This window comes from Hesperophylax consimilis, chromosome 4 (assembly GCF_061612785.1).
Source record: "Hesperophylax consimilis isolate HC1 chromosome 4, BYU_Hcon_1.0, whole genome shotgun sequence".
NCBI lineage: Eukaryota > Metazoa > Arthropoda > Insecta > Trichoptera > Limnephilidae > Hesperophylax > Hesperophylax consimilis.
In genome coordinates this window covers 6,621,436-6,629,651 of record NC_142839.1, presented here as the reverse complement: position 1 = coordinate 6,629,651, position 8,216 = coordinate 6,621,436, and the positions used below count along the sequence as shown (strand labels likewise).

At 37.7% G+C, this 8,216-nt stretch overlaps 1 pseudogene across 1 annotated transcript; it reads right to left on the bottom strand.

The window, feature by feature from the left end:
* Positions 1–988: 988 nt before the first annotated feature.
* On the bottom strand, positions 989–7,893 carry LOC149424106 (myrosinase 1-like; annotated as a pseudogene). The gene is made up of 7 exons (XR_016302087.1): positions 7,841–7,893; positions 7,074–7,177; positions 5,802–6,374; positions 3,706–3,803; positions 2,759–3,067; positions 1,692–2,119; positions 989–1,106 (listed from the first exon to the last, which is right to left on the bottom strand). The product of XR_016302087.1 is annotated as a myrosinase 1-like (transcript).
* Positions 7,894–8,216: the final 323 nt, after the last annotated feature.

The following is an 8,216-nucleotide window of genomic DNA, read 5'->3' as shown; positions in this document are numbered from 1 at the left end:
CTATTACTTATTTATTTTATACTTAAAATAAAGTCCCTATCCTCATCTGTCGTCTGTTTGTGTGCTTAGTTCTTCTAAACTACGCAACGGATTTCGATAGGGTTCTGACTATCATTTAGAGAATTTCTTCCAGAGGGTTTACATATATGATACATGCGGTTCCATGATAACTCAACACAGTGACAATTCAACACACCTTTAAAAAGTGATATAATGTCATTAGAAACGACGAAAAAAAATTAATTTAAACCCAACCTAACCTAACCTACTTGATCCAGTTAATAAAGTTTTTGTTTCATCACTTTCCATGACTTTATATAACTTTTTAAAGATGTGATGAATTATCATTTTGATGATTTATCCGGTCACGGATACATGCATATTGCATTTATAAAAAGTAGAGGAAAATCGATGTTTTATAATCTAGACGCACAAGAATATAACGCTGGCCAAACCTCGTGAGATTTATCAAAATAATGTACTACAGAATTGTATATCTTAAAAAAGCCTCCAAAAGTCCGCGATGGTTTTTATAATGCCAAGTAACTTTGGCATTATAAAATCAAAAATAAATAGATCTATGGAATAAAATATGCTTTTAACACATTTTCTGTAATGAAAATTACATATGGATTGGCTCTAAACCGGTTATAATCAACTGCATAGATAAGTATGTCGATCTTTAAATTGAATTTGGTGTAGGAAGTGAAGTGAGATAATTGATTGGTACTACTAGACTCACAAGTTCACAGTGATTTGGATCAATCGGTGTTAAATATTTATTTAAATAAATTAAATTAACTATACGAACAAATTATTTGGCATCATCCAAGTTGTGTATTTTTGAACTAAAAAAGTGTAATTTTTATTATTCTGGAGGATGAAGTTTAAAATTATTAAAACATGGACATTTTCTTTGTATTTATTACATAATTATTTAGTCATTTTCAAAGTATTTGCGTACGAACTGAGACGTTTGGAGTGTCATTCATGCTCTGAGAAGGGTTTTAGTTGTAATAATCTCGCTGTAGTATTTAGCTGAAGCTTTGGCAGTTCTGGTTCTATTTGGGTCGTTGAAATCCACTGCAAATAGCCCAAACTTTTGCCTGAAAATAACACAATATGAATATAATCACATTAAAAAATACATCAACAATACCAAATATTTTTGAACTTTATATATATACATATTTTTTTTAATGTGACACCTCACAAGAGTGCCCCCGTCTTTACAGTGTACAGACAGGGAACTATATTGTCACCTGCTTGGGAAGCATTGTGAGGCGGTTAAGTTAGGGGCCTTAAGAAGGGATTTATTAATGCGGCTGTTGGAAGTCAGATGTCGGTAGCTTGTTTCTTATGAAGCCTACGTCAACTGTGAACGGGTGTTCCGCTCGTGTCCGTCGAGATACGCGTACGTGCACCGATGCACAGTACACATTGATGATGCTAGCTCCTTAGAGCAGGCTCTATTGAAAAATCTGTAGAACAGACATGCCTACATTGCATGTAAGCATTAGCAGTAATGATGGCAATCAGTCTGTTAACAACGGATTGTTAATCAGACAGACTGCACTTCCTTTGCAGATTGTTTGCACAGAATCAAATTTGGTGGCTCCCAATCAATTCAATTGTTAGAAATTTTGAGATTTTTCAGTTGGTCACTACTGAATAATCTGCTAGGCTTATACAAGACACCCAGTTTCTTGTATAATAAATTTTCAACCAAACTGAAAAAATCAGATGTTGAAACGGAAAACCAAACATACACAGAATGTGTACCTACTATAAAGTTATTGATGGCAGCACTTTCATTTGTAGCTAGCACGTGGAGTAAGTGTGTACGACAGTGAATTAATACTATAAAAGAATATACTAACGTATATCCAGACAGCCACTCGAAGTTATCCATAAGGCTCCAGGCGGTGTACCCTGTGACCGTAACCCCTTGCTCGATGGCATCCAACAGGGCGTTCAGGTATAGGTGGTAGTAGCTGGAGCGGTCAGCGTCATCAACGCCCCCAAAGTTGGAGAAGCCATTCTCGAAGACGATGATTTCGGGGCTGTTGTATTCGTTCTTCAACCATACCAGTAGTTTTGTGAATCCCCACGGAACTACCTAGAAAATTTAATATAAAATTGAAATTATCACGTTAAGTATGTGGAATGGAAGTAAGAGATTATGTAAGAAAATTGATTCATTTAATTTTCACATGAACAGTAACAAAAATACAATATGAGTTTAGTAACCAGATAAAGATAATTAAAACTTAATTTTGAAGACAATATTAGCAGTTCTTAAATGAAAATTTGAAACAGTTAAGTCAGAAAAAGATATGGTCACATCTAGGACTAACCCAGGAACCTGCCCTTAAAGCGGCAACCCGGAAAATTCAAAACAAATCTGAGTTCATTGAACCAGAGTTACAAACAAACACAAACAGACTACCGAAATTAGTATTTTTGTGATGATACATATCTTATTTATCTAAGGTTTGTTTCCACAAGAAATTACTTATCTTATTTAATTATTTCAGTACCTACCAAGAAGTTGTGAGTTTGAAATTCGGTGTGGAAAAATAAATCAGCTTGTTCCAGAGTATTAGACAATCTCAGCGTTGCTTTGATGAAAATATAGTCCTTCCTTGAAATTGCTTTATCTATGTTTAGTGACTAATCACTCATTTCAAGGATGCTGTAGTCCCAATGTCTGCAGTTGGGACTTTTCCACAATAAAAATTCATTGTGAAATACACACCTTCAGCCAGCCAGTAGCGGGAGATGCTGGCCAGTCGTCCCTCTGATACTCGATGACACCCTGGTCTTCCCAGTAGGAGGGACTGGGCCATTGTGTGCTGGCATCGGGTGCCTTGCTGATGTAACTGGTGTAGTGGTTCAGGCCGAGGAAGTCATGCGTGCCGCGGATGTACTGGATCTCCTCGGGAGTGAAGGATGGCAGGCGCGAGGAGCTGAAGCCTTATTCCGCGCTGCGGGCCGCTATCCTCTGCTTGAACACGGCAGGATAGTCACCCTCTTCAGAATACACGGGGTGAGCGTACCAGCCTATCTACACAAGTAATAGAAAATTGAACAAAAAGGACAATTTATTTATGGTTACCAAGTTTAATACAAGCTTTTAACTTCATTTTTATTTTTGGTTTTTCTTTTATATTTTCAATATTATTGTGTAATCAATTTACCAAATACAGTTTATTTTTAAACAAGTTTGCTGTGTAATTATTGCTACTCATTACGTTGTTTCGCCATCTAAAGGCATTGTCAGAGAAATTTATCTAATTACTAGAAGTTTATCTATGTATTATTTATTTTTAGATAACAGCTCAGGGTTATTCGGTAGAACCCCGATGCAAACCCACATGTTTCGTAAAACTGTATACATCAGTTCCTCAATTATTGAATACTGTGAATATTAATTGTTTTCTGTGTTGATGTAATCAATCTACCTACATTATGTAATATAAAGAAGAGTGTCTGTGGCAGGCGGACAGCTGGCAGGCAGTATGGATTCAACATTTATATAAATCAACAGTTTTATTCTGAGATTTGTGAAATTTTGCACACTTGACCTTTAAATCGATAAGAAGGCCACCCCATCTCTGTTTTTCCACCCCTTAAAGTAGAATAAAGCCCGGCTAACGCTGGGTGCTTCAGCTAGTTGTTACATATTAATTTAGTGAGATTTACTTGAAACTGCATGACAACTTCTGCTGCTTCAACATCAGCTGCAGAATCGGGGTTCTCTGGTTCCTTCCAGCCGGCGTTGAGAGTTATGCCTACTCTTCCTGAAAAAAAATAACTAAATAATTTCTAAAAATGTATGTCAGAAATATTTGATATTTCTCATCATTTTCATTTTCCCTTTCTAATCACAATGGAGAACTTGTTACAGGCAAACATGTGTGTGCTCATGTACTAAGAAAATTTAAGAATACATCTGTAACGCTGGAAAAAGGCCATTTGGTTCTGTACAATATTATTAAAAAACATTTAGTTTATTGACTCCGTGGTCTAGGGGGAAGGATCTCGATTAGCAAACTGGAGTTCGCGGTGTGCAAGTATTTAGTTTATCGACGCCCTCCGTGGTTGAGGGGGAAGAATCTCGATTAGCAAACTGGAGTTCGCGGTGTGCAAGTATTTAGTTTATCGACGCCCTCCGTGGTTGAGGGGGAAGAATCTCGATTAGCAAACTGGAGTTCGCGGTGTGCAAGTATTTAGTTTATCGACGCCCTCCGTGGTTGAGGGGGAAGAATCTCGATTAGCAAACTGGAGTTCGCGGTGTGCAAGTATTTAGTTTATCGACGCCCTCCGTGGTTGAGGGGGAAGAATCTCGATTAGCAAACTGGAGTTCGCGGTGTGCAAGTATTTAGTTTATCGACGCCCTCCGTGGTTGAGGGGGAAGAATCTCGATTAGCAAACTGGAGTTCGCGGTGTGCAAGTATTTAGTTTATCGACGCCCTCCGTGGTTGAGGGGGAAGAATCTCGATTAGCAAACTGGAGTTCGCGGTGTGCAAGTATTTAGTTTATCGACGCCCTCCGTGGTTGAGGGGGAAGAATCTCGATTAGCAAACTGGAGTTCGCGGTGTGCAAGTATTTAGTTTATCGACGCCCTCCGTGGTTGAGGGGGAAGAATCTCGATTAGCAAACTGGAGTTCGCGGTGTGCAAGTATTTAGTTTATCGACGCCCTCCGTGGTTGAGGGGGAAGAATCTCGATTAGCAAACTGGAGTTCGCGGTGTGCAAGTATTTAGTTTATCGACGCCCTCCGTGGTTGAGGGGGAAGAATCTCGATTAGCAAACTGGAGTTCGCGGTGTGCAAGTATTTAGTTTATCGACGCCCTCCGTGGTTGAGGGGGAAGAATCTCGATTAGCAAACTGGAGTTCGCGGTGTGCAAGTATTTAGTTTATCGACGCCCTCCGTGGTTGAGGGGGAAGAATCTCGATTAGCAAACTGGAGTTCGCGGTGTGCAAGTATTTAGTTTATCGACGCCCTCCGTGGTTGAGGGGGAAGAATCTCGATTAGCAAACTGGAGGTCGCGGTGTGCAAGCATTTAGTTTATTGATGCCCTCCGTGGTCGATGGGGAAGGATCTCTATTAGGGAATTGGAGGTCTCCGTGCGCAAGTAAATTTTATTCGATTAATTTGTGTTATTTCATAAATTACTCATTCATAATAATATGTAGTGTATTAGAGGCACGTTCCAGAGTGAAAGATCCTCTCAGTATTGCCTTGATGTAAGACCCCATTTGGAATTGAAACGTTGCTTGAAATGGCTTTCAATTCAATTAGTTTATTCCTTTAAAAACATTACAAAATTACATTTTAATTCGTTTTTAAGTTAGTTTTTAAGTACACTTTGGCCCTGTTTGGTGACCAGATTTAAACAGTCAGGTATTTCCTCACCTTCTTCTTCCTTACTTACTTTACCCTCACAAATACCCCAATTTGGGATGCCATAGTCTCACTGGCTCCAGCCTGTGGGGAGCAGTTGGGATACTTGTGCGGTTTCGCATTAAAAAAAAAACTCTTTTTTAAATAAGTAAAAAATTAATACAAAAAGCATAAAACGCGGTACCATTAATATGAAAATATCAATATCATGACAATACAGAATATCTTTGAGAATGAATATACATCAGAACTGAACTTGATTATCAGAGGTTCATTGCAAGTGTGCTCTGCTTATGCCAGTTTTATCGCAAGAGACTAAATTAATTTTTCAAAAGTAGGTATGTTATAGATACCTACTTTTGTAGGTATCTATAGCATACCGTCACGCTTACCATTCTGTGTTGGCCTGAAGACATCATCATACAGATGATAAACCCTGGCGTGGGCCTTGATTACCGTATGAGCGCACAGATAATCTGCAACACCCCTGAAGTTTAGGGCCGGAGCACTTGCATCGTTTCCATAGCTCGCTTGGCACACCTCCAGCGGCTCGTTGAACGTTAGCCACTCGGTCACTCTGTCTCCAAAGGCTTCGAAGGCCACTCGGGAATAGTCTGTGAAGTATTTCTCCATCAAAGGGTTTGGCCAGCCGCCGATATCTTGCAACGGTTGCGGGAGATCCCAGTGGTACAAGGTTACTACTGGAGCGATGTTATTCTCAATAAGTAAGTTGATTAGGTTGTTGTAGTAGGCTATTCCTGTTTGGCTAATCTTGTTGTCGAATCCTGTTGGGAGGATTCTAGACCAGGAGAGGGAGAAACGGTAGAAGTTCACGTTGAGTTCTTTGAGCATCTCCACGTCCCTGGCGTACTGGTTGTACGAGTCGCAGGTTATGTCAGCCGTGGTTCCATCTGACACGCGGTCTGTTGTGTGGGTAATGTGGTCCCAAATGTTTTCACCCTTATCTGTAAAGTGCATTGAATGGATTTAGAGAGTAAACTACTCCTACTTGGTTCTTTTAGTGAAGTGCCAACTACGAGTGTGGTCATAGTATTTGTATCATTAAAACAATCTAATCTGGCACCATTAATAAGCAATAGAATTAAAGGTTGACAACTTATAAAAAGTTGCAACCGTTACCGTTGCAGACAAAGTAACAAGACTAGAGTGTACGCTAGGGCTATTATATAGGTGTCAGCTCGGCGCTAGTTTTTTGGAAATGGTAATGTGTTATGGTTACGGTTACAGCTCACAGACGGCTTTAGTTGAGTAAACGCATGGATATTTCATTATTTACATACCTATATAAAATAATATGTAAATTTAATAAAATTGCATGATTTATCTATTGCCAAGAGCAGACGTTTATATCAGCGCTGCCCTGGTAACAGACCACCATTTAGCTGATGGTTTGTGACTGGCATTGAATATCTGAGTTTTCCTCGTCTCTCATTCCTTTCGTTTTACAACGAGGGCCATTTTAAAATCTCAAGACTCTTGTTTCCCGAGGCACATGTCCCAACTTTTAATTCAAAAGGTTTTATACCTGTTGGATGAAGCAATTGTGTTTATCCAATATTGTTGGTGCCATAATCCTATATGGATCTCAGCAGCTGGTTGGGATTGGACTATAGTGTCATAATGTAAATGTATTTTTGCTTTACCTGTGGCATTCCAGCCGCCTTCTACTTGGTGTGATGATGTGGCGACTCCAAATAGGAAGTTGCCTGGGAATCTGCGATGCGTAGCATTGTTCTGGGCCTGTGCACTAAGTGATTATAGAAATTTGATATAATTATTGGAGTGAGAAATTACTGTTAAGAAGTCTTTTATATTACGTGCGATAATTATTTTTCTCTGTATTATATTTACCATAGTAAGTATTATCACTCCTTAAATATTATTTATAATATTAAATTTACCTGTTCGCTAAAAAGTAAACAGTGGAAAACTAAACTTTGGAGATATGTATAATTTATTTTAACTCCTTTTGACTCACAATTTTTTTTCAATTCTAAATTATGATCATTTGAAGTTTCATTTGGAAATGACTACTTTGTATGTTCATTAATTGAGTTAATAATAAAATCTTCTAATAATAAAATATTTTTTCATGAAAACCGTTGATGAAAATTTGAGAATTTATACAAGAAATCGTTGTGAAAAATACTAATTTTAGTTGTCTGTGCGTCCTGCGTAACTCTGGTTCAATTAACTCAAATTTTGATGTCATTTTCAAAATTGGAACTTTTTGTGTGAAGAATTCAGAGAAGCGAAAAAGAATCACATAACAGAAACAGATTTTAGTTTTAACAGAAAATTATTTTTGGTATTTTTCATAATAAGAACGGATTTGTCAAGAATTCAAACTATCCCGTGATCTTTCACAGATCTGCATTAGTGAAATAATAATTTGCAGTATTTTATTTACCTCACAAGGAATGCACAAACTAAAATAATTAACTGAATAATTCTCATTGCATATCCAACTAAAACTGTAGCTTCATTTTGAGTGTTCCTTCATTTATAGAAATTGTTAGATACATTGTTCATATCAGATCAAGTTAATCATTTTTTAATATCTTTTGCTCGATTTCAATAATTATCATTGATGAACCCATTAATAAACCTCAAGATGAACCCATCAACCCATCTGTTGTTTTTACTTTCATTTCTTATCTATGTATTACATAATACATAGATTGTATATATAATAGTACGTAATGTGAAGATAATCTTTCCAGAATGATAAGATTAAGAGGGGAATCATTGTTTTCAATGCACTGTTCGATTTCTGTTTTCTCTGC